This window comes from Pelodiscus sinensis, chromosome 22 (assembly GCF_049634645.1).
Source record: "Pelodiscus sinensis isolate JC-2024 chromosome 22, ASM4963464v1, whole genome shotgun sequence".
NCBI lineage: Eukaryota > Metazoa > Chordata > Testudines > Trionychidae > Pelodiscus > Pelodiscus sinensis.
Genome location: NC_134732.1, coordinates 12,429,937 through 12,454,747, shown reverse-complemented (window position 1 = coordinate 12,454,747; position 24,811 = coordinate 12,429,937). Strand labels below are relative to the sequence as shown.

The 24,811-nt window shown below is 48.9% G+C and overlaps 1 long non-coding RNA gene across 1 annotated transcript in view; it reads right to left on the bottom strand.

Moving 5' to 3' along the window:
* LOC112546665 (uncharacterized) overlaps nt 1-24,811 on the bottom strand; it is a 73,296-nt gene that overhangs the window by 5,845 nt on the left and 42,640 nt on the right. The window contains exon 2 of the long non-coding RNA XR_012897255.1: nt 13,491-13,600. This is a non-coding gene — a long non-coding RNA (uncharacterized LOC112546665). The remainder of the gene's footprint in view (nt 1-13,490; nt 13,601-24,811) is intronic.

The following is a 24,811-nucleotide window of genomic DNA, read 5'->3' as shown; positions in this document are numbered from 1 at the left end:
AGGAGAAACGTGAAGAGAAACAAACCATTTTCAGCAACAGCACAGCCAACAGAGCAGGGAATTTAAATAAATAAATACAATTCTACTCAGAGAAAAGGGAATAAAGGACGTGCTTTTCTGCTCCTCCTCTCATCCCAGAAACCTGTGTGCTATGTAAATATATGCAGATGAGGCAATGAAGGGGGAAAAAGGGAAACCAGGTCTATAAAATGGCATGTTTTCAGATTGGAAATAAAGACGGGGGGAGGGAGGGAGGGAAAGGGTTGTTGAAAAGTTTATGCAGAATTCATTAGGAAGTAAGTGATGTCCATACTCATCTAATAGAATCATAGAACTGGTAGGAACCTTGAGAGGTCATCAAGTCCCCTCCCTTGCACTCATGGCAGGACCAAGCACCATCTAGACCATCCCTGATAGGTGTTGTTCTAACCTGTTCTTAAAAATCTTCATGGATGGAGATTCCACAAGCTCCCCAGGCAATTTATTCCAGTGCTTAACCACCCTGACAATTTAGGAAATGTTTCCTAATGTCCAATCTAAATGTCCTGTGTTGCCGCTTAAGCCCATTGCTTCTTGTCCTATCATCAGAGGCCAAGGAGAACAATTTTTCCTCACTCCTCCTTGTAACACGCTTTTAGGTACTTGGAAGCTGCTATCATGTCCTCTCTCAATCTTCTCTTTTCCAAATTAAACAAACCCAATCCTTTCAGTTTTCCCTCATCGCTCACGTTTTCTAAACTTTTAATCATTTTTGTTGCTCTTCTCTGGACTTTTGCCCATTTCTCCACATTTTTCCTGAAATATGGCACCCAGAACTGGACACAGTACTCCAGCTGAGGCCTAGTCAACACAGAGTAGTTATGAAGAATTACTTTTCATGTCTTGCTTTCAATACTCCCTTTCTGCAGTACTCTTTCCTAGGCAGTCATTTCCCATTTTGTATGTGTGCAGTTGACTGTTCCTTCCTAAGTGGAGTACTTTGCATTTGTCCTTATTAAATTTCATCCTATTTACCTCAGACTATGTCTCTAGTTTGTCCAGATCATTTTGAATTATAATCCTAACCTGAAAGCCCTTGCAATCCCATCCATCTTGGTATTGTCAGCAAACTTTATAGGCATACTCTTTATGTCATTATCTAAATCATTGATGAAGTTATTGAACAGAACCAGACTCAGAAACAATACCCGTGGAACCCCACTTGTTATGCCCTTTCACTATCACTGTTAACCATTGATAACTACTCTGTGGGAACTGTTATCCAACCAGTTATGCACCCGCCTTATAGTAGCTTCATGTAAATTGTATTTCCCTAATTTGTTAATAAAATTATGTAAGATTGTATCAAACACCGCACTAAAATCTATATATACCAAACCTATTGCTTTCCCCTTGTCCACAAAGCTTGTTATCCTGTCAAAGAAAGCTATCAGGTTAGTTTGACATGATTTGATCTTGACAAATACTGCTATTACTTATCACCTTATTATCTTCTAGATGTTTGCAAATTAATTCCTTAATTATTTGCTCCATTATCTTTCCTGGTACAGAAGTTAAGACGACTGCTCTGTAATTTGCTGGGTTGTCCTTATTTCCCTTTATATAGATGGGTACTATATTTGTCATTTCCCAGTCTTCTCTCTGCCATATGCCATGACTTTTCTAAGATAATAGCTAATAACTCAGATATTTCCATAGTCAGCTCTTTGATAAACACAGAAGTCATTAAGCACCTCTGCCATTTCCACTTTTTCTGTGAGGGCACGTTATTCTGAAATAACTACACAGCACGCCTGTTATTTCAAAATAATATCGAAACAACAGGCATCTTATTCCGGATTCTGTAGCCCTCATTTTACAAGGAATAACGCCTATTCTGAAATAGCTAGACAGGGCAGCCGGAGTTATGTCGAAATAAGAGGCCTCCAGGCCTTCCCACAAGTGCCTTGCTGGCCACTCTGGCCACACTCATCAGCACTCTATAGTCCTCCTTCCTCTGCAGGCTTTAAAGGTACAGTCACAGGGGAAAGGGCTTGTGTCACAAGGCAGGGCCTGACAGCCCTGAGCCACAGAGCAGCCACCATGAGCGACCCCATTGCTCCCACTGAGCCCTCCACAGCTGCAAGAGAGCCAGTAGCCAGCTCCCAGGACCCTGGCTGGGGACGAAAGAGGCGTGCCCCTTCCTGGGTTGGTGCGGAAATCCTGGACCTCACTGACATCTGGAGAGAGGAGGCAAACCTCCAGGATCTCCGCACCAGGCGCATGAATGCAGCTGTCTATGGCCGGATGGCCAACAGCCTGGGTAACATGCGCACTCAGAAGCAGGTGCACATGAAGGTCAAGGAGCTGAGGCAGACCGATGCCAAGGGCAGGGAGCACAGCTCCTGCTCTGGGATGGCGCTGCAGAGCTGCCCATATTATGCCCAGCTCCACCACATCCCAGGGGGTGGGTCAGTTCTTCCCCACTACATTGTGGCTGGAGATACCCATCGTCACCCTCCCGGGGGGCACAACTGGTATAGAGAAGGAGGAGGAGGAGCTGGAGAGGCCAGCAGCATTTCGATGCGCACCAGCCAGGAGGTCATGCTCGCCCAGGAATCAGTACAACCCCCCCCCCCCCCCAGGATGTCTCCCAGGCATCATATGAAGCCTGGGAAGGCCCATCAGGTGAGCGCCATTACTTTCCCTGGACATCCACGGATGGAGGTGGTTGGCGGCAAGGGGCAGCAATGCACTCCTCGCTCGGCCTTCTCATCCTGGGGACACACAGCCCCAGGAGGCTGCAACAGAGGACTCTTGTGCTCTTGCTCGTGCTCACAGGGTGTCTGGAGACCACCACAAGCCACCAGTAGAAGGAGGCTGGGGACATGGCAACACACACACACACACACACACACAGAGCAGTGCCGCACACGGCACATGAGCATGCCCACACTCTCAGGGCAGGATCTGCTCCCAGGGACAGTGCGGAAAGGCAGAGGAGCATCTGCCACTCACAAACACCTCCCCCCAACATCCTGCCCCCCTCTCCTCCAGCGGGCAGGGATACAAGTCTTCTCCCTGTGGGGCACCACCACTGTCGGACCTGACACGTGCGCAGCACAGAAGGAAGCCCAGTCGCCCTGTGACCCCCTCCCGCCCACAGGCTCCTGGTCTGGCCGGCACCTTCCCATGCCTACTTGTCCCCGGGACGTGGGGGTAGTGAGACTCCCCCGGGATATCTGTGCCCTTGCAGGAAAGGACCCACTGTCTAGGGCACAGATGGCCTTGCTCGAAGCACATCGCCTTTGTCTGACCCCAGACTTTTCGGTCTCAGCTCAGAGATGAGGGCTGGGTTTCATGCACAGTGTCTCCCGGGATGACTGACCTCTTTGTTCTTCACAGCTGGACCAGCTGCGAGAGGGGTGCGCTCTACACCTCCCGTGCCATCCTCCCGACCCCACATGACCCGCAGGCGAGCCCACGAGGACCTCCAGAGAGAGCACATTGCCGCCCTGTGAGCCCTGCCTCACTCCATGCACTGGCAGGATCGGAGACCGGAGGAGGACCTGCAGCTGCACCATGACATCTGGCAGGAGCTGCTGCAGCAGGGCCAGACTATGTGCGTGGCTTTCACTGCCGCCCTCGACTGCCTGGTGGCTACTCCTGCTGCTGCTCCTGCTCCTGTCCCCCAGCCTTCTCCTCCTAGTCCCACCCATGGCCATCGAGGGCCCTGCACAAGAGGTGGGGGGACCACCCGAGGCAAATGCCAGTCCCAGCCCCTTCCCTGAGCCTATCCTCCTCCTCCTTCTGACCCTTCTGCCTGCCTCCCCACTCCCAGGTTCCTTCCCCAGTCCATCTCCAGATACATTTACCCCAATTAAACAAAACCAGTTTATTCTTTACATAAGAACAAGCATGCTGGGTCAGACCAAAGGTCCATCTAGCCCAGTATCCTGTCTGCCAACAAGGACCAATACCAGATGCCCAAGAGGGAGGTATCACAACAGGTAATCCTCAAGTGATCCCTCCTCTGTCTCCCACTTCCAGAGAAACAGAGGCTAGGGACACCATTCCTACCCATCCTGACCTCCATGAATCTATCTAGCTCTTTTTTTAACCCTGTTAACGTCCTAGCCTTCACCACATCCTCTGGCAAGGAGTTCCACAGGTTGACTGTGTGCTGAGTGAAGAAAAACTTCCTTTTGTTTGTTTTAAACCTGCTGCCTATTCATTTCATTTGGTGACCCCTAGTTCTTATATTGTGGGAATAAGTAAATAACTTTTCCTTATTCACTTTTTCCACACCAGTCATGATTTTATAGACTTCTATCATATCCCCCTTTAGTATCCTCTTTTCCAAGCTGAAAAGTCCAAGTCTTTTTAATCTCTCTTCATACCGAACCTGTTCCAAACCCCTACTCATTTTTGTTGCCCTTTTCTGAACCTTTTCCAATGCCAATATAATTTTTTTGAGATGAGACAACCACATCTGTATGCAGTATTCAAGATGCGGGTGCACCATGGTTTTATATAGTGGCACTAAGATATTTTCCGTCTTAGTCTCTATCCCTTTTTAAATGATTTCTAACATTCTATTTGCTTTTTTGACTGCCGCTGCACACTGAGTGGATGTTTTCAGAGAACTATCCCCAACTACTCCAAGATCTCTCTCTTGAATAGTTGTAGCTAAATTAGTCTCCAAATCAAAAAGTGTGATTTATTGTGTCTGCAGAAGAGAGGAGGGGGAAGGTGGGAAAAGAGGGGTGAGGGAGGAAAGGCACAATGGGCCATTGGAGGGAGGGCACTGGCTGAAACTCTCCCTCAGGGCCTCCCGGATGTGGTGTGTAGATGCGCTATTTCAAAATAAGCTATTTCGGAACATTTCTTCCAGAATAGCTTATTCCGAAATAAGCGTGCAGTGTAGACGTGCCCTTACGGTGCCCTTCCCTCTTCATTGAGTAATGGGCTTACCCTGTCCTTGGTCTTCCTCTTGTTTCTAATGTATTTATATAGACTATTTCAGGTTGCTCTATGTCTGTAGCTAGTTTGAGCTCATTTTGAGCCTGGGCCTTTCTAATTTTGCCCCTACCTGCTTGTGTTATATGTTTATATTCGTTCTCATAAGGATTAGGGAGTGCTTAACCCAAAATGCTATAGGTCAGATCCATGGAACAGACTTCGATGGAGCTACACTGTGCTATCCCAGCCAAGGATCCACTTCGGGGTCTCCATCCTGCGCCTCTCAGTTCAATCCAGTTCAACACCCATGATTGAAATACCTTGGGAATTATTCAACTGGTATTTAAAATAAGGCACTGTCTGTTGCCTTGCTGGTGTTTGTGATGTGTAGAGAGACAAAAGCACATGAATGCAGGAAGGTGGGGTGAAAGGTGAAAGGACCAATGGAACATAAGCCCAAGTAGCCTGATGTATAAATAAAGCACAGTTCAAATCAGAGATATACCAAATCACGGCTAGACTACCATCCTTTTACATTGGGCACTTTACCAATGGGACTGCTCGAGGAACAATGGACTTTGCACACGAAAATGTATCGTAATCTAACCCAGCAGCAGTGCACATGCTTTGCAATTTTATGAAATACAAATGTAAGCACTGGTCAGTGGAGGTGCATCATTTTATGTCAGACAATGTAGCCACCCAAATATTTCCTGGCTTTGCAAAAATTTTTCCAAATAGCAACATGCCATTGAAGCGGGTGAAATTTTGAATTTAATTGGTTTTAGTTTGAAAAGGACCTTCGTCTGCACGGACCTGGATTTATGGGCTAGGGATTATGGCCTGCCACTGGCCACATCTGACCAGAAGATATTGTCAGATGTCCAGGGGTGGCCTGAGGCGGGCTGCGGCAGCTGGCGCCCCAGGTGGAACGCACGATCGGTGCCCCCGCCTGCACGGCCGTCAATGGCCATGACGTCATCATTGGGCACCCTGGGCGCCCCGTTGAAGACGGTGCCCCAAGCGACACCCGAGTTGGCCTATGCTCAAGGGCCGCCCCTGCAGATGTCTCAATTCAGGCTGCCGAGTGAGAGAATAGAGAGAGTTCGACCTCAGAAGAGACTCTCGGGATATGTGGCAAGGACCGAAGCTGAGGACAATACCAAACCATTAAAGCCTTTATTAAAGGAAATGAAAGAATAGCAAATGTTATGAAACATAGGGCTACAATGCAATTATACAATTCTATGACTCCTTTTGGTAACATTTTGATGATAAAGAACTACTTAGCCTCACATACTCACACCCTTCCCTGAAGGCCTGGTGGTAAGAGATGTACGACCAGCCTCGCTCCTGGCATGCCCGACGAATGTGATGGTTCAAACAGGTGGAGTGTTGAGTGGCTATGCTATATCACAAAGCTGAGCTAATAGCTCAGTAGAAGGTAGACAGAGTTGAAGGGAGAATGCCACATGACCACTAGCATAGTTATTTTGTAGAACTGTGGCACTGCTTAATTCAGGCCGAACCTACCATGCCCAAATCTTCTTTCCTTACCCTAAGAAACCTTCAGGCATACTTATTCTATAGGTTAGTATATTCTGACACCTATGTCTAGCTATTAATAAGGATGATCTCACTCCAAAAACTGTTACCTTTGGCCTTACATGTAACTTCTATGTTCTGTCGTATACTCTATGGTTACCGACCAGTTTTAGACACCAGATAAACGGATTCAGTGTTATCTTCAGTTGCCCCATTCAGTTCCCCAAAGTCAAAGGGCAAATGATAGGCCATTTTTATCTGCGCCAAAGGTTACAAGAACTTCTACTAACTTGCTTTAGCTAATTGTAAAGGATACAAGCCTATAGGTATCTTGCATTAAAGCCAAGTGCTATGGATAAATATGAATGACTATGATAAATAACACCCACCAGAACTCCTAAGCACAGCACCTGAAAATATAATTCAGTGACAGCAGGCATAGCCACAAATTAGTACAAATCAACCCAAGAAAAGCATGTTATATGGTATAGCAGGCTACCAACTAAATCCAATGGGCTGCAATTTGAATGAGGTTTTTCATCTCACTGCAAAATCTGAACATTTTTGCTCAAACTCTCTTTCATTCCAAAACAGTCCAATTTGATTGACACCGATTTCTTGCAATATTCCTGAAAAAAAACGCTTTAATGTATTAAATGCAAAGTTTGTGTCTTACTGTGGACTAGAACGATACTTAATCTCTCTAGAAGAGAGTTGTGATGCAAAGCCTGAAAGTAAAAAGATGGTTTGTGTGCCAGAAAAGATGCATTTTTGGAAGAATGAGGGTGAAGTGGATTTTCTGGGGAATACCTAGGAAGAAGTTAATGCAGATTCCCTACTTCTGGCTATGCAAAAAAATCCCAAGCCCCAGCCTCTTGTAGCTATGCCTTGCAAGGGCTCCATTTTGGGAGACCAGGGGGGCAGAAGCCATACATACTGTGACACTGGCTTGTTTTTGTCCCATTCCCCTAACTATCAGGGAGTAAGGGGAAAGTACATGGCTTGTGTGCATGCCTCTTACTCCTGGCTGGTGAGGGGAGGCGCAAAGAAATAATTCACAAAATCTGTCTAATTTCCCCTTGCTCCCTGACAGTCAGGGCAATGGGAAGAAAAGCAAGCAGCATCCTGGTACTCAGGTCTGCTGCCCCTCCAGCTCTCCCAAAATGGCGCCCTTGATGCCTTGCCAAGGAATGATTGGATTCTGATTATCTGTCTCTGTAGGGTAGAACTCAAAAGGTCCAAGATTTATAAAGAAACCATCTGATATTCCCAGGCTGGGGTCAGGTTCTGAAGCTGAAGCTGTTGCGAATTTGTAACCACAGGGACAATCCAGTTGTGGGTTTTGAAGGACTGGCACGTAGCAAGGCCTGAGGCTGCAGTTGAGCTGATGTGTGGCAAGCTTCTTAGCAGGCATGTAAGTTCTTTTATTGTTTTTAACATGTTTTCTCTGTGATGCTTTCACCTTAAGAACAGCTGAGGAGCCAGAAGCCTGGAGTGAGTGCCCTTGGTGGACCACGAGGGGGGGAAATACAGGTGCAGTTGCCCTGAACTGTGACAGCTGTCTGCTCTCCTTTTCATGATAGTGTGCAGCTGCTAACTCCCTCTGACCTCTTCGGAGATTTCAGGATCCATCACTGGAGACTGATGGTGGAAGACAGTGGAGAGCAGCAAAGGTGAGATGAGGAGAAGCGCTATTATCATGCCATATGTGTGCATGGTACAGACAAAGACATGTTCCCAAGGTGCTTCCCATCTAACGTTAGAACCGTGACATAAATCAACTGAAAAGAGAGCTGGAGACAGAGGGAGATAAAGCTGCTAGGAAGCCAAGGATTCTGCTCTCGCAACACTTCAGTAGAGATACTCCCCATGTGCGCTAGCCTGAGCAAGAGGAGAATCAGGCCCCATGCCTGTCCTCTCTTTCCATCTGCAGCTGACTCTCCATAAGCACAAGGAAGAAGGCACACAAAGAAAGTGTATTTCGCTATGGCATTTGCATTGATTTCACTAGGCAATGGTCAGCTCCCATTGATTTCACTGGGAGTCATACCTGAGCAAAGTGTTCAGGACCAGGCTGCCTTGTGGAGTGAAGTGCACCAAAGTTCTGTTGTAGGAGCAAACCCAGTTTAAAGAATAAGCTTCTGCTGGAAGGGATGAAATGGCTTGTTTGACATTTTCAGTGTACTAAACCAAAATGATGATGGGTACAGAGAAGGCCATCAGGGTGCATATATTTATGCCTTTCCCTGGGAACTCAAGATTAACAAGGTAACACCTTCATTACAGATATACAGTGGGGCGGGAGGGGGTTGTTTTTGTTTTTACATGTGAGTGATCTGTGGAATTTGTCCACGCAGGATATTATTGAGGCAGTGAACTTGGTAAGAGTTAACCAAGCTATTAGACACTGATGAATAGGGACCTACCAAATTCAGGGTCAATTTCACAGTCATAGGATTTTTAAAATGGTAAATTTCATTATTTCAGATATTTAAATCTGAAATGTCTCAGTGTTGCAATTGTGGGGGCCCTGCCCCAAGAAGGAATTGTGTGGGGGTTGCAAGGTTAGTGTAGGGGGGTTGCAGTATTGCAACCCTTACTTCTGCACTGCTGCTGGCAGGAGCATTGCCTTCAGAGCTGGGCAGCTGGAGAGCAGTGGCTGCTGGCCAGGAGTCCAGCTTTCAAGGCAGACACTGCCAGCAGCAGCACAGAAGTAAAGATGGTATGGCATGATATGGTATTGCCACCCTTACTTCTGCGCTGATGCCTGCAGAGCTAGGTCCTTAGTCAGCAGCCACTGCTCTCTGGACACCCTGCTCTGAAAGCAGAAGTAAGGGTGGCAATACCATGGTTACGGTATTGCCATCCTTCTGTGCTGCCTTCAGAGCTGGGCACCCGGCCAAGATTACAACCACTGCTCTCCAGGGGTATGTGTAGACTACTTGGCTCCGTGGACGGAGCCATATAGATGAGTTTACTAGACATAGGAAAATGAAGCAGCGACTTAAATAATCGCCGCTTCATTTACATCAAAATGGCTGCCACGCTGTGCTGATCAGCTGTTTGGCAAAACAGTGCGGTAGTCTGGCTGCTCCGTGGTCGACAACGGAAGCCTTTGTCGACCGCTCTGCTAAACCTTGTTCCACGAGCCATAACGGAGTGGTCGATAAAGGCTTCCGTTGTTGACCGCGGAGCGTCCAGACTAGTGCGCTGTGCTGCCAAACAGCTGATTGGCACAGCGCAGCAGCCATTTTGATGTAAATGAAGCCGCAATTATTTAAATCGCCGCTTCATCTTCCTATGTCTAGTAAACTCATTTACATGGCTCCATTGACAGAGCCATGTAGTCTAGACATACCCCAGTTGCCCAGATCTGAAGGCAGCACAGAAAGGTGGCAATACTGTGACCCTCCTAAAATAACCCTGTGGTCCCCCAGCAGCTCCCTTTTGGATCAGACTGCCCATTTGAGAAATACTGGTCTCCCACATGGAATCTGTATAGTACCGGGTAAAAGCACACAAAAGACCAGACTTCACAGGAGGACTACAGATCTCATGGTCCGTGACGTGTTTTGCATGGCTGTACATTCGGTAAAGCCCTACTGATATGACTAAGAAGAGGATCTGTACACTAGCTAGGGATAATGTGATAACAGTCATCAGCCCCATATTTCAGAACCACCCTGGGAGAGTCAGGAAGAAATTCTGCCCCTAGGTGGATAGGTTTTTAAGCCATTCTCTGGCACATCTACCAAAGGCCACTGTCACGGGCAAAATATCAGGCTAAATAGAACATTGTCCGGTGTTGGACCTGCATGGCTTATAACCCGTGTGAAGGCTGCCATCTTAGCTGACACAGTTTGGATTAACTGGGGACCCCCACAGCTAAAAACAGGAATCTTAACAGTCTGAATTAAAGAGCCAAACTCTTCGGTTGGTAGTGCTGACAGACTCAGATCTGCTGTAGATTGAGCACAGAGAGGGATACATCATGCTCTACCAGCAGGTTACACTTGACTTGCATTTCATAAAGCAGCAGAACCCTCTGAAATAACTTCCTGTCCAAGGAATACAGCTATGGTGCTATTAGGGTTCCCACTGCAGGCTCCCAGGTGGGAATTACGACTTTCCAACAAGGCTGTGAGACAGCAAAAGGTGAGGCGAGCACACTGGGAGACCGACACTGCAGTTTGCAAAGTCCTCCTGGCAAAGAGGGTCAAGTAGCTGGGCTCACAAACAGAAGATTGGCATGCAGTGCTTCCTTCAAGGAGGTATGAAAGGGAGCCCTTGAGGGGCAGCTTTGGTTGGAAGGGAAGACTTCCTGGATCTCGGCTGCAAGGCAAGGAGAGGAAACCACTGCCAGACTTGACTCCCACACCACCTCATAGAAAGGGCTAATCCCACCAAGCCCAGTCTAACAAAGGCAGAGTCCCTGTTCACCCACCCCTCACAAACGCACACAGTGTCACAGCCCTGTTAGGCACAGCTCCCCCCCACAGCTGCTGCCTCTAACAGGTCCAGTCACCTGGTGTCTTGAGGCGCCTCTTGCTGTATCTCAGCAGAGACATGCAATGGACCAAAGGCAAGGGGGCCATGTCAGAGAGGAATCTGGTCCCTCCCCCCCCCCCAGGAGGGAGGCCTGAACTCTTTCCCCTCCATTCTCCCCCTCAGTGTGTGTTACTTCCGTGAGCTAGTGGGGCTTGGTGAGGTGGCTTCTCTTAGAGGGAAGTATAAACATTGAATGTGTCTTCCCAGTACCAGAGAAGGAGGCCCTGTCATACACCAGGGCAGCTGGAAGCCTGCCTGGCTGTGAGGGCATTGGAGAGTCAGGGAGCACTGACTGACCAACCCTAGAAACAATGCTGCCCACCTGACTCCCGCCCCTCCTCCCCCCCCAATCAATCACACTAATCAGGTCTGCTCCTGTCCCCAAACCTTATTTGCCTTTCAGGCGCTTATTTCCCTCCCCCACCCCAAGTAAGCCTCTTCCCTCACCACAAGGGGTATGGCACAAAGCAAATCTCGGGGTAGGAGGTGGAGGGTACATCTATGCAAAACACCTCCCAAATGGCACCCCCCTCAACACCCCAGCTCAGGCAGAGTGAAATGTTCAGGGGAGAAGGGTTAGGAAATTATCTTCCTTTCTTTTTAAGACTGAAACCAGCCCTGTGAGCCTGTGGAAATGAATGGTGTAGACTAGCTGGGATTTCAAATTCTTGATTAAGGGCTGAGGTGATTTTCCCCCCTTCCCTGGGCTGATAGCACACACTAGAGATGAGGGCAGCTTTTTGCCTGGCTGCCAGCAGCTCTGATATGCGCTTCTGCCGTCACCAAGCCGAGAGATTATTCTCTGGATCTCCCAGGCTGTTTATCAGGAACGCTCACTGCTGCAGCCGCTAAACCAGTTTAAATACCAAAAAAAAAAATTTTTAAATCACTTCCCTAACCTCAGAAGCAGAGAAAGAGAGGGAGTCAAAGTCAGTCAGAAGAGAAGGTAAAGGATGCCTGGGAGACAAACAGGATTCATAACAAAACAGAGGAGACCTCACCAGCCCCAGATATGCAACAGCAAAACCAGCCTCCATCTAGTTCCAGAGCCAGGCTCCATCTAGAGCTGCGACCACGGGATTGATAACCCATGTCATATTACGAGAGGGTGAGATGTACTCTGTCCCCTTTGAAGGGGACAGAGGCACAGGTTGTTAGTAGGGAACCTGGCAGCCTCCAAGCACTGGGGAGAGGGACATCATTGCAAAGCCTGCAGAGGAAGTGAACAGGTCAAATTCAGCCCTTGTCTAAGTGGGATTGTCTCCCAGTGACTTTGCTTTGCTTCGGCATGGCGGTGAGTAGTGTGAGGCAGGTATGGTGATGCTACACCAAGGGCAGGCTGTCCTGCTAGGTCAGGCTTTTCAAACTTCATTGCACCATGACCCACTTCTGACAAAATAATTGCTACATGATCCCAAGGTGGGAGCTGATGCCTGATCCCCACTGCCCTAAACTGTAACCCTCGGGCTTTGGCCCTGGAAGCTGAGGATCAGGATTCAGCAAGTCGAACAGCAGTCCTGGCGATCCCATTAAAATGGGGTCCTGACCTACTCTGGGGTCTTGACTCCTGACCAGTATTCCCTCTACTCTTTCCCATCCATATGTGGAATACGTTTGATGTGCATCGAGGCATGTGTGAATGTGCACAACCAATAGAAACAACCAATCTAGCTGTGGGCGCTCTGCAAATCAGTTGGGCAGCGTTGGAATCTCTCCTGAGCAGCGCCCACCTTACAGGGAACACTGGTCCTGACCCACAGTTTGAGGTCCGTGTTGCTGAGAGCCTCAGAGAATATTGCCTGGGCGTTTACTTGTTCCACATGCCCTACGCAAGAGGGAAGGCTGGCAATAGGACTCAGAGGAGGTGACAGCAGCAGTGTCAAGGGATGCCAGCAACTTAACAGCGTCATCCACTCACCTGTGAGCACCTAGGCCCACTTGGTCAGCCTTGCACTAGTTGGGAAAAGACACTAGGGAAGTTATTGCCCCAGTCCTGCCATAGCTGGATGAGGAGACTTCCCAGAATGCAAGAATCCCGTGTGCAGCTTGTGCTCAGAGATGCAATGTGTGCTCAGGGGTAATGAAACACACAAGAGGCCATACCCAGTGGCTGGAGAGGGTGGAAACCAGTGAGGTCAGATTCCAGAAGTGTGGCATTGCTGGTGCTCAATGGCTCTGAAAAACCAGGTTCCCCATTTCCACAGTAAGTCTATGTCTACACTGCCCCCGTTTTGCGCAAAAAATATGCAAATGAGGCAAAGCGTGCATAATTAATGAGGCTCCGTTTTTGCGCTAAAATAGCCTCTTGTGCAAGAGCCGTTCTTCTTGACTAATTGCGAGGATGGCACACAAGCAGGCAATGCTGGCTAGTGGTGGGAGGAAAAAGTAGGTCTCCTCCATTCTATCACTGATTCTGCCACTGACTGGCCGAAGGACCATAAAAACTAGAGTCAAACCTTCTGAGTCCAAGTGACAACATTCCTCTGCCCCTTCTGCCCATTGCTTAGGCCCTGCAGAGCAGCCCCAGGAGGTCTCTGGCCCCAGTTACACCAGTGGCATGCCGGATCTGTGCACAAGCAAAATGAGATACAGCTTAGGGCCTCAGATGATGAGGAGCCTCTAAATACAAAACAATTACTAGTTTTTACCTATGTACCGGTATGTATGCAAATATAAAACTTTATGATGTCTGTTTTCATTGTCCTTTCTGGTAGAAGAATACACATTTTTTGGCATTGCTAAGGGGCTTCTTACACTGGACATAGGTTAGGGCTTCTGCATGTCCTAATCCGCCCTGACCTGTGGAAATTCTGAGTAACTCACCACCATCGTGGTAATGGAAAGCAGGATGTGACCACTCAGCCCTCTCTCGCAGAGCAGGACCCTTAGAGCTGTACTAGAGCCCCTCCATGGCTGCAAACAGGCCAACTCCTGGCCCCTTTGAAGCCACAGGCTCGTGTGTTCACTGCGAAATGCATGAGAGAGGGGAGCGAGGGGAAGGAATGAGCCACACAGACCCCAGGGCTATGCTGAGATACAGCTCCAGCTCACTCATACGAATCTGAGACCTGGGGCCCTTCCTTCCCCAATAGGCAGCACAGCCAGGGCAAAGCTCACACTGAAAGGAATCCTTACAAGGTGAGGAGGAGTTCCCCAGCTGCTCACTGATGACATCCAGCTGCTCATCACAGCCCAGCTGCATTTGCTAAGTCATCATTTCTATGCACTACCAATATGTCCTTGTGCCCTGCACCAGCACCTGGGAACCAGCATTTTCCAGAGAAAGCCCTCCCTCCATTGGAAAGGAGCAGAAACCACTGGGATCTTCCTTCACCCATCACTGAAGTTATGGGGTTCTGATGACCCCATAGCCGTGAATCTCAAAAAAGCCCTTGGGATCCTGGGAAAATTCCAACGTGGGGATACATCTTCACTGGAGCTGGGACTTGTAATTCTCTGACTGAGCTAGTGAGCTAAAAATAGCAACATAGCCACAGCTACTTGGTCACTGGAAGGGGCTAGCTGCTGCAACTGCCTACCTAGTGTTTATGATGGAAGTGCATCAGTGCGGCTAGCCCCTCCTCCCGCTCCTGAATCACACTGCAGCTGTGCTGCTTTCTTAGCGCACAAGCTTGCTCAGAGCTAGCGCAGGTGTGTCTGCCTAAGCTGCAAAAACTACACCTCCAGTTTCATCGTCGACACACCCTACCTGCACGTTGAACCACTGAAATCTCCAGCAAAACAGAACATTCTCTTCCTCCACCACTGTGTCCAATGCTTAGTCATTAAGGGTATGTCTACACTACAGCACTAATTCGAACTAACTTAATTCAAATTAGTTAATTCAAACTAAGCTAATTCGAACTAGTGCATCTAGACCTAAAAACTAGTTCGAATTAGCGTTTTGCTAATTCGAACTAGCATGTCCACATTGAGTGGACCCTGAACCGAAGTTAAGGATGGCCGGAAGCAGTGCCGGCAGGGCATCAAATTAGGACTTAGAGAGTGGAGCTGCTGTCTCAGGCTAGCCGAGGACTCTGCTTAAAGGGACCTGACCCCCACCCCGGACAGACAGTTCTCAGGGGTTCCCCGCTTGCAAAGCAATCCTGGCTTGAAGTGCCCTGAGTGCCCACACTCGGCACATCACAGCACTCGGCCATCAGCCCGGCTGCACTTGCCACAGGCTGCCATCCGGAGGGGAGGTCAACCGGGGGGTTGCAGGAGAGCTTCCACCCTGAGGAGCCTGCAGAGCCACCCCAGTCCTCCCCATCAGGGGCTCGTACCCCATTCCTCCCTCACCTCCTTCCACTTACCCCTCCCTAGCCCCCTTCCTGACGTACAAAATAAAGGACACGTGTTCAAAAATAGAAACTCTCTTTATTGGACAAAACTCAGGGAGACTGGGAAAAGGAGGTGGGAGAGGGGAGGAGGAAACCTGGGAGGAGGGAGCTGGAAGGGGGAAGCCAGGGGAAGAAGGAGGAGTATAAAACTATGGTACGCCATATCTTCAGTACTGTGTACAGATGTGATCTCCTCACCCCAGAAAAGATATTTTGGCCTTGGAAAAGGTTCAGAAAAGGGCAACTAAAATGATCAGGGGTTTGGAACAGGTCCCATATGAAGACAGGCTAAAGAGACTGGGACTTTTCAGCTTAGAAAAGAGGAGACAGAGGGGGGATATGATAGAGGTCTATAAAAGCATGAGTAATGTGGAGAGGGTGCATAAAGAAAAGTTCTTCATTAGTTCCCATAATAGAAGGACTAGAGGACACCAAATGAAATGAATGGGTAGCAGGCTTCAAACTAATAACAGAGGGTATGTCTACACTACCACCCTAGTTCGAACTAGGGTGGTAATGTAGTCAACCGGAATTGCAAATGAAGCCTGGGATTTGAAGTTCCCGGGCTTCATTTGCATGTTGCCGGGCGCCGCCATTTTTAAATGTCCGCTAGTTCGGACTCCATGCCGCACGGCTACACGCGGCACAAACTAGGTAGTTCGGACTAGGCTTCCTATTCCGAACTACCGTTACTCCTTGTGGACCTTTGGTCTTACCCAGTATGGCCATTCTTATGTTCTTATGTTCTAAGCTCAGGGCTCAGGGTCGGGGGTCTCACTGGACCACCCTGATTTTCATGCAAACCTGCTCCTGGGTGGCCAGGCTGGCAGCTATCCTGCCCTAGATGGCCACTTTCCTGTGCCTAGTGCGGACGTCGTGGATGAGGTCTCCACGATCTCCGCACTAGACCAGGTGGGTGCCCGCCTCTTGCAATCCCGGGCAGGCTCCTAGGAGCCGCCAGCCTGGTCCCGGGAAGAGGCGGAGGGCTGGGTGGCAGCGGGTGGCTGGCTCGTGCCATGCCAGGTGCAGGGTCTGCTGGGTGGGTGCTGGCAGGCTTGCACCTAGCACAGGCACCGTAGCCAGACCGTGCCCCTTTAAGGACTCCGGGGCCGGCAGGGGGGCAGAAGAGTTTCCCCGGTGGTGCCCAGAGTGGCCACCAGGGAAAGCTGGGGAGGGCTAGCCTCCCACTAGTTCAAATTAAGTGGCCACACAGCCCTTAATTCGAACTACTTAATTCGAACTAGGCGTTAGTCCTCGTAGAATGAGGTTTACCTAGTTCGAATTAAGCACTCCCCTAGTTCGAATTAAGTTCGAACTAGCGGTTTCTATGTGTAGTGCCTATTAAAGTTAATTCGAACTAACGTCTGTTAGTTCCAACACGCACATGCTTTCCTATTCCAGGGCCTATTTGGGATGCTGCTTCTGGGCTCAGTATCAACACTGCCGCCACCAAAAGCCATCACTACTCCAAACAGGCAGGCAACAGCAGCAGCCACCCACCCACCATCCCTAGAAGGGAGCAGAGACTTCTGCATTGCCCAGGAGCATGACTGCACAAATCATCTTGCAAAGACAAGATTTCAGGTCCATATAGTTTGCAAGTGGCGTGCACAACAGTTCAGGTGCAAGGGCGTGCTCAGAGCAAGACAAATCTGTGCACGAAGAGGACCCTACACGGGGACTGGAGGAAGAAACAGAGAGATGCTGGAGAGTGGTATCCTACTGCGAGGGTCATGGGTGACCTGCAGGAAAGTGCAAAGCCAAGAGTGGGAAGAGAGAGAGTGCAGTTAGGGCGGAAGAAGCAAGGGAAGAGAGGGCTGCAGAGGGAAACGGGACCAAACACGTAGACTATGACAGAGCTGGGCACAGACTTGAGGCAAAGAAATTTAATTTGAACTTGCTGCGGAGAGAGCAAGGAAAGGGATCTCAAAGCAGGAGTGATGTGTTTCAAGCGTACCAGGAGAGGACTGAATGGAGATGTATGGGGAAGTTTCAGGAGGCTACAAAGGAGGAGGCTGCAGTAGGAGTTCCAGCTATGTCTGTTTTCCATGCAGAATGCTCCCTGCAAACCCATGCATTGGACACATGATGCCAAAGATGGCCAGCCTTACTAGTGTTAATCAGAAAGCTGCAGGCGTTGATTAATACATGCTCGGTAATGCCGCAAAGGGTGGACACTAGCTCTCATCGGCTATGTCTGCTCTGCAGCACCATTTCAGGATACCAGAGATATCCTGAAATAGCTATTCTGCGTCTTTTGAGCATTCCCGTTATTTTGAAACACAAGAGGCTCACTATTCCGACATCCCTGTAAAACTCATTCCACAAGGAGTAAGGGACGTTTCGGAACACCAATTTATTTCAAAATAAGTGCTGTATAGATAGCGCAAAATTACAAAATAAAGTATTTCAAATTTGCATAGCTTCTATCACGTCAATTTTGAAATAGCTTATTTTGTAATTTGGCACTGTCTATACGGCACTAAATTTCAAAATAACCCGCTATTCCGAAACGTCCCTTACTCCTTGTGGAATGAGGTTTACAGGAACATCGGAATGAGAAGCCCATTATATTTCGAAATAATGGGCTTGCTGTTAAGACAAGGGACAACTATTTTGGGATACCTCCCGAAATAGCGCTGCTGTGTAGACGTAGCCATTCTGTCCGAAGGACCATGCTAGGTGAGACAGGAGGATCAGGGCCGGCCCACAACATTTTGGCACCTGAGGTGGGGAGCTCAAATGACGCTCCTATACCCCCTTGCTTGGGCCAAAACTTTGAAAGGTTTCAATTCTGACTTCCTGTTCTACTCCTCTCATGGCACTCCACCATCTCTGTGCATTTAGAGCAGAGAGAATACATATGCACCAGCAGCAGATATTTCTACACTCTGGGTACGTCTAGACTACAGGCTTCTGTCGACAAAGCGCGTCCAGACTACATTGAGTTCTGTCGACAAAGCAAGCTGCTTTTGTCGACATGGTAGTCTGGACGCAAAGGACAGTTTCCATTCAATAACACCTTCTGTCGACAGAAACTCTGTCGACAGAAGGTGTTATTCCTTGTAAAATGAGGTTTACATATGTCGACAAAACTGCTGAGTTCTGTCGACGTTATGTCGACAGAACTCAGCGGTAGTGTGGACGCAGGTATAGTTTTGTCGACAAAAGTCCACTTTTGTCGACAAAACTCTGTAGTCTAGACACACCCTCTGGGTCCTAGTGGTGCCCTCCCCCCCACACACAGAGTCTGGCACCTGAGGCAGCCCCCTCAGTTCGCCTCATGATAAGGCCAGCTCTAAGGAGGATTTCCACTGAAGTTTCCCCCATGGAGACTTTGGAAGCCCACATATGTGGTAGCTCTTGACTTTATCAAGGTTTTTGATACTGTCTCACATGACCTTCTCATAAACAAACTAGGGAATACATGGGGGGCAGTTGGGTGCCACGTGTTGAGCAGCCCTGCTTTAGATAATGGTGTAGAAAATATTCCTGTAAAGTTTGTGGACAATACCAAGATTGGTTTGCAAGAACTTTGGAGGATAGAATTAAAATTCAAAATGATCTGGACAAATGGGAGAAATGCTCTGAATTAAATAGGATGAAAATCAAAAAGGATAAATGCAAATACTTTCAGATCTGGGAAGGAACAATCAATTTCAAATGGTTCTTATCTGCCTCTTTTGACTATCCAGTCTTTAGGTGCTTATAGACTATTTGTTTTTCCTGTTACACTCCAGCTCGGCTTTTCCCTTGATATTTTTATACCCACTGCCTCTTCTTGTTTCCCCCCCTCCCATTTCTTTCTTTCACCCCCTGTGATGGCAAGTTGGGGTTCCTCTGATCTTGCAGCCCCATAGCAGCAAGAACAGACTCCACCAGCCAGTAGAATAGAGAGGGTTTATTGTTTCTCCAGAATACAGCACAGCATAGATGTGATGTGTCTACAGGAGTCTGGGCCAGAATGTCTCAGCCCCCTTTAGATGGGGTCCCTGGGCCCCTAGATTCCAGCCCCCTCCTTCGTCTGTTTCCTTTATGGTTCCAGCCCAAGAATGCCTCGCTCCCAGACCCTGCCCCCAAACCAGGTGTTCATCTCTGCCTCCCTCCCTTTGTCTCTTCCCTGGGGAAAGAGCCTTGTTATCTGGGCTAATATACATGTGGGTGAGTCAGTGGAAATCACATATCACCGGGTTACAGAGCAGACAGCACCCCCTCTACGTCACCCCCCTCCCCATCTTCTCCCCTATTTATTTTAGTTCTGGACATCCAACACTCTGGTCTTCTGAAGAAGTGGGCTGTACCCACGAAAGCTCATGATACCATCTACATGTTTTGTTAGTCTTTAAAGTGCTACCAGACTATTTGTTGTTTTTTAAGTTTATCCTGGAGGGTATATCTACACTACCCCGCTAGTTTGAACTAGCGGGGTAATGTAGGCATACCGCAATTGCAAATGAAGCCCGGGATTTGAATTTCCCGGGCTTCATTTGCATAAGCGGGGCGCCGCCATTTTTAAATCCCCGCTCGTTCGAACCCCGTGCCGCGCGGCTACACGCGGCACGAACTAGGTAGTTCGAACTAGGCTTCCTAGTTCGAACTACCGTTACTCCTCGTGGAATGAGGAGTAACGGTAGTTCGAACTAGGAAGCCTAGTTCGAACTACCTAGTTCGTGCCCCGTGTAGCCGCGCGGCACGGGGTTCGAACGAGCGGGGATTTAAAAATGGCGGCGCCCCGCTAATGCAAATGAAGCCCGGGAAATTCAAATCCCGGGCTTCATTTGCAATTGCGGTATGCCTACATTACTCTCCTATTTCGAAATAGGAGGGTAGTGTAGACATACCCGTAGAGACTAACTCGACTACCCCCTGAAGCTTTTGAATATGAGAAATGACTGCCTAAGAAGGAGAACTGCTAAAAGGAATCTGGGGGCTATCATGGACTGCAAGCTAAATAGGAGTTAACCGTGTAATACTGTTGCAAAAAAAGTTAATATCATTCCGGGATGTAATTAGCAGTAATGTAAAAACACAAGAAGTAATTCTTTCTACTCTCCTCCATGCTGATAAGGCCTCAGCTGGAGTCTTATGTCCAGTTCTGGGTGTCACATTTCAAGAACAATGTGGACAAATGGGAGAAAGTCCAGAGAAGAGCAACAAAAATGACTGAAGGTCTAGAAAAGATGACCTATGAAGGAAGACGGCAAACATTGGGTTTGTTTAGTGTGGAGAAGAGAAGACCTATGGGGGCACAGTAAGTTTCCAAGTACATAAAATGTTATTACAAGAAAGAAGGAGGAAAAGTGTTCTCCTTAACCACTGAGGATAGGACAAGAAGCAACAAGTTTAAATTCCAGCAAGGGTTGTTTAAGTTGGACATCAGGAAAACCTTTTTAACTGGCAGGGTTGCTAAACACTGAATTAAATTGCCTAGGAAGGTTATGGAATTGCCATCTTTGGACATTTTTATGAGCCGGTTAGACAAATACCTGTCAGGGATAACCTAGATCAATGGTTCTCAACCAGGGTTACATGTATCCCTGAGAGTACACAGAGGTCTTCTAGAGGAGAGGTTTTCAAGCTACGGGTTGCAACCCAGTCCTGGGTCATGGAGTGCCAGGCACTGGGTCGCTTTACTGTAAGATGACCAGGTGTCCAGTGGGGGTACTAAGGCAGGCGTCCTGCCTTCCCCAGGGACTGTGCTGTGCCCTGGAAGCGGCCAGCAGCCGACTTTGGGTGCGGGAGCCAATGAGAGCTGGTGGAGGGTGATGGGCAGTGCCTGTGTGCAAGAGCAGCACACCTCCACCTAGGAGCTGGACCTGCTGCTGGCCACCTCTGGAGCACCGTGCATACCACAGTGCCAGGACAGTCAGGAAACCTGCCTTAGCACCTCTGCTGCACCGCTGCATTGGATCCACTGGAGGTAAGCCCGCACCCAAGTCCAGAACCTCCTCCTATACCCCTCATCCCCAGCCCCAGCCCAGAGCCTGCAGTCTAGTCAAAAGATATAATTATGTTGGGTCATGGGCATCAACCATTTTCTTCAACTGGGACATGAGCAAGAAAGTTTGGAAGCCACAGTTCTAGACGGTATGTCAGCTCATCTAGACATTTTCCTAGTTTTACATCAAGCTACACAAAAAGCACTAGCGAAGTCAGTGCAAACTAAAATTTCATAAGACAATTATTTGTTCTATATACTATATACTGAAAGGTAAGTACAATATTTATATGCCAATTCATTTTATAATATGGTAAAAATGAGAACCTAAGCAATTTTTCAGTAATAGTGTGGCTGTGATACTTTGTAAGTTTTTTAAGTGAGGTGAAACTTGAGGGTACACAAGGACAAATCAGATTCTTGAAAGGAGTACGGTAATCTGGAAAGGTTGAGAGCCACTGGTTTAGATCAGTGTGTGTCACCCTTTTTTTATAAAATACCCCTTTTTCAAAAAAAAAAAGCACCCTGTAGTGGGGTACCCCTCCCCCTTTGTTACGGGGTACTCCCCCTTCCCATCACCCATGGGGTCGTTAGTTCAAACCCCTCCTCGTGGTCGCCTATGTGCGTCCCAACTAATCAGGTCATTAACTTGCCGGGTCTCCCCGAGACGTCGGCTGAGCGGTTTCCTCCTGGTGGGGAGAGGGGGGTCCGGGCCCGCCCCCTCTCACGGACCCCAGCCCAGGGCCCTAAGGACTCAGACGGAACCTTCGTCCGGTCCGACTGACGGGGCCGTAGCCGCAACTCGTCAGCCCGCAGGCTCCCTTCGCCCGCCCTAGGCTGCTTCCTCTCCCCAGTCCAGTTCACCCTGCTGAGCAAGGCTTACCCCTTCGGCTTCGGGCCCCTCCACCTAACGGCCCCAGGGAGGGAGGCCATTCGCGGCCTGCTTCCCCCTCCTTCCCTGCCAGTGGCGTTTAAATCCCCCGGATCTGCTCTGCCGCCGCGGCCCCACCCGGCGTGGCGTGGTTACGTCTCCCATCGGCGGCCGGAGTAGCACAATGGCGTCATCCGCCTTGCCGCCTCCCTGAGATCCTCCGGCATTTCTAGCCGGAAGGCCGCCGCCGCCGCCGAACAGCTGACACAGCAGTTGGCGGGGCGTGCAGGGGCCGCACGGGCGGCTGTTCGCGGCGCGCCCCGCTCGGGGCTCCCGGCCTGACCCTCGAGAACCGCCGCGTACGCGGTCGGGCGGGTCATCTCAGTGCGGGGCGCCCCTGCCCCGTCACACACTCCCAATACCTACAGTTTTCAGACACAATTTTTTTTCTACCATTGCAACACATTTCTTTAAACAACTTAATCGTAGTCAGGCGGGCGATGAAATTTTTGGGTGTAAAAAGTACAAAAATCATAAAGCGCTGTAAAACTTAAAACAAAAATTCAGTTTTCTCCAAATTTCAGTTGTGTTGACATATCCCCCAGACTTCTCTTGAGTACCCCTAAGGGTACTCGTACCACTTGATGATAAAAAATGGTCTAGATAATGCTTTGTCCTGACATGAGGGCAGGGGCCTGAACTAAATGACCTCTCAAGGTCCCTTCCAGGCCTACGATTGTACAATTGCAATCTCTAAGAGAGAATGGCTGATGGAAAAGGCTGATGTGCAAGCGGCACCCTTGAGGTTGAGAGGAAGGACGGTCAGCAAGTCACACGTTTATGGCACTAGGGGTGTGTCTAGACTACAGGGTTTTGTTGACAAAAGTCCACTTTTGTCGACAAAACTATACCTGCGTCTACACCACCACCGAGTTCTGTCAACATAACATTGACAGAACTCAGCAGTTTTGTTGACGGCAGTAAACCTCATTCTACGAGGAATAACACTTTCTGTCGACAGAGTTCTATCGACAGAAGGTGTTATTGCATCAACACTGTCCTTTGCGTCTACATTCTCATGTTGACAAAGTGGCTTGCTTTGTCGACAGAATTGGATGTAGTCTAGATGCTTTGTCGACAGAAGCTTTGTCGACAGTATCTGTCGACAAAGCCTCTGTCGACAAAAGCCTGTAGTCTAGACCTACCCCTATGTGAGGTCTCAAAACAGATGAGTTCAACTCCCAGCAGTTTCACAGGCTGCCTGACCCTCATAGTTAATGTCTCTGTGGCCCTCACTATCTGAACTGCCCTCTTTCCAGTCTGCCCAGGAGGAAATATAGTGTCAGAAGGGATGTGATTGGTGACATGGGAAGCATTTGGGCCCTGAGAACATGAAACATCATCTTTCTTTTAGTCGGCCTGCCAATTCTGGGCTGTGAGCATGAAGTCTGTCTGCCAGGCATAGGAAAGGATTAGGCCCTTACAGACATAGGGTATGCTTGTGTTATCTGAGAAAATCCCCTTCTGCTGTGTTTGATAGTTATTTTTAGCTAGAGTCAAAAACCACATCATCTGACGGAGATGACCACTTCTCTTCCAGACTGCAGCCAGGCCACAGGAAATAAGAAGTAGCTATCTAGAACAGATGGACAGGTGCACTGATTTGCAGGACATTAGCCAAACCTTCCGAGCCTCTTGGCGAATCCCTCACGCAAGCACAGTGCTGGCTCTTCATGACCTTCCTGAGGTTTTCCAGCGGGCAGGAAATGTACCGCCCACTTGCCCGAAAGGTTAAGACCACTTTCCAATGAGAGAGGCAGGAGCCTCTGAAGAGATTTTAATCAGGACATCTTCCTCTCATGGAAATGCAAATCAGCAGAAAGGAAACTCAAGTGATTAGAACATCAGCAGACGGGAGCTAGGACTTGGATCTCTGCTCTTGGCAAGGCGAGCAAACGGAACAGAGCAGGGCTAAACCCAACAGTGACCTGGTAATGTGCAGTAGCAAGAACAGATCCTCTAGACGTCCTAACTGCAAGCAAGTGGAGCAGGGGGCATGTATCTGATGGCAGAATGATAGGCCTTGGCTTCATTCTGAGCCTCCATCAACAACCTAGCTTCTAACGGAGAGTTATACTCCCTGCTGGAAATGAAAGAAATGTAACAACAAAGCTCACTCAGGGAACACTGAGCACCAAAATTTTCAGGCCAGCTTTAGTAGGGACTTTGTCCTAGCACAAGTCTGTACCTGCACAAATAGAGGATGGAGCCTGAAAATCCAGCCCATAATGTGGGTTGCTCTTCTCACAGTGCTCCCCTCAGAAACAGAGTCAGGCCGACAGACTCCTAGCCCCTAGACCTCTGGGTTCCTACCCACCCACCCTCTCCTGCAGTGTTGGGAGTGCTGTGAGCAGCCCTCTGGAGAGGGGATCTCACCAGCCATGAGACACCAGGAGCAGGTCCCTGAGGGGGGAGGTGGTTGGGGAGGGGTTTGGAGGAGAGAGGCAGAAGGGACAGCTTCAGAAGGAAACAGGACAGAGAGGGGAGGGGAGGAGGAGGCACAGAGGGGAGTAAGGGAAGACAATGAGAGTAAAGGGATAAAGGGAAGGGGGAAGGCAGCTGGCATGA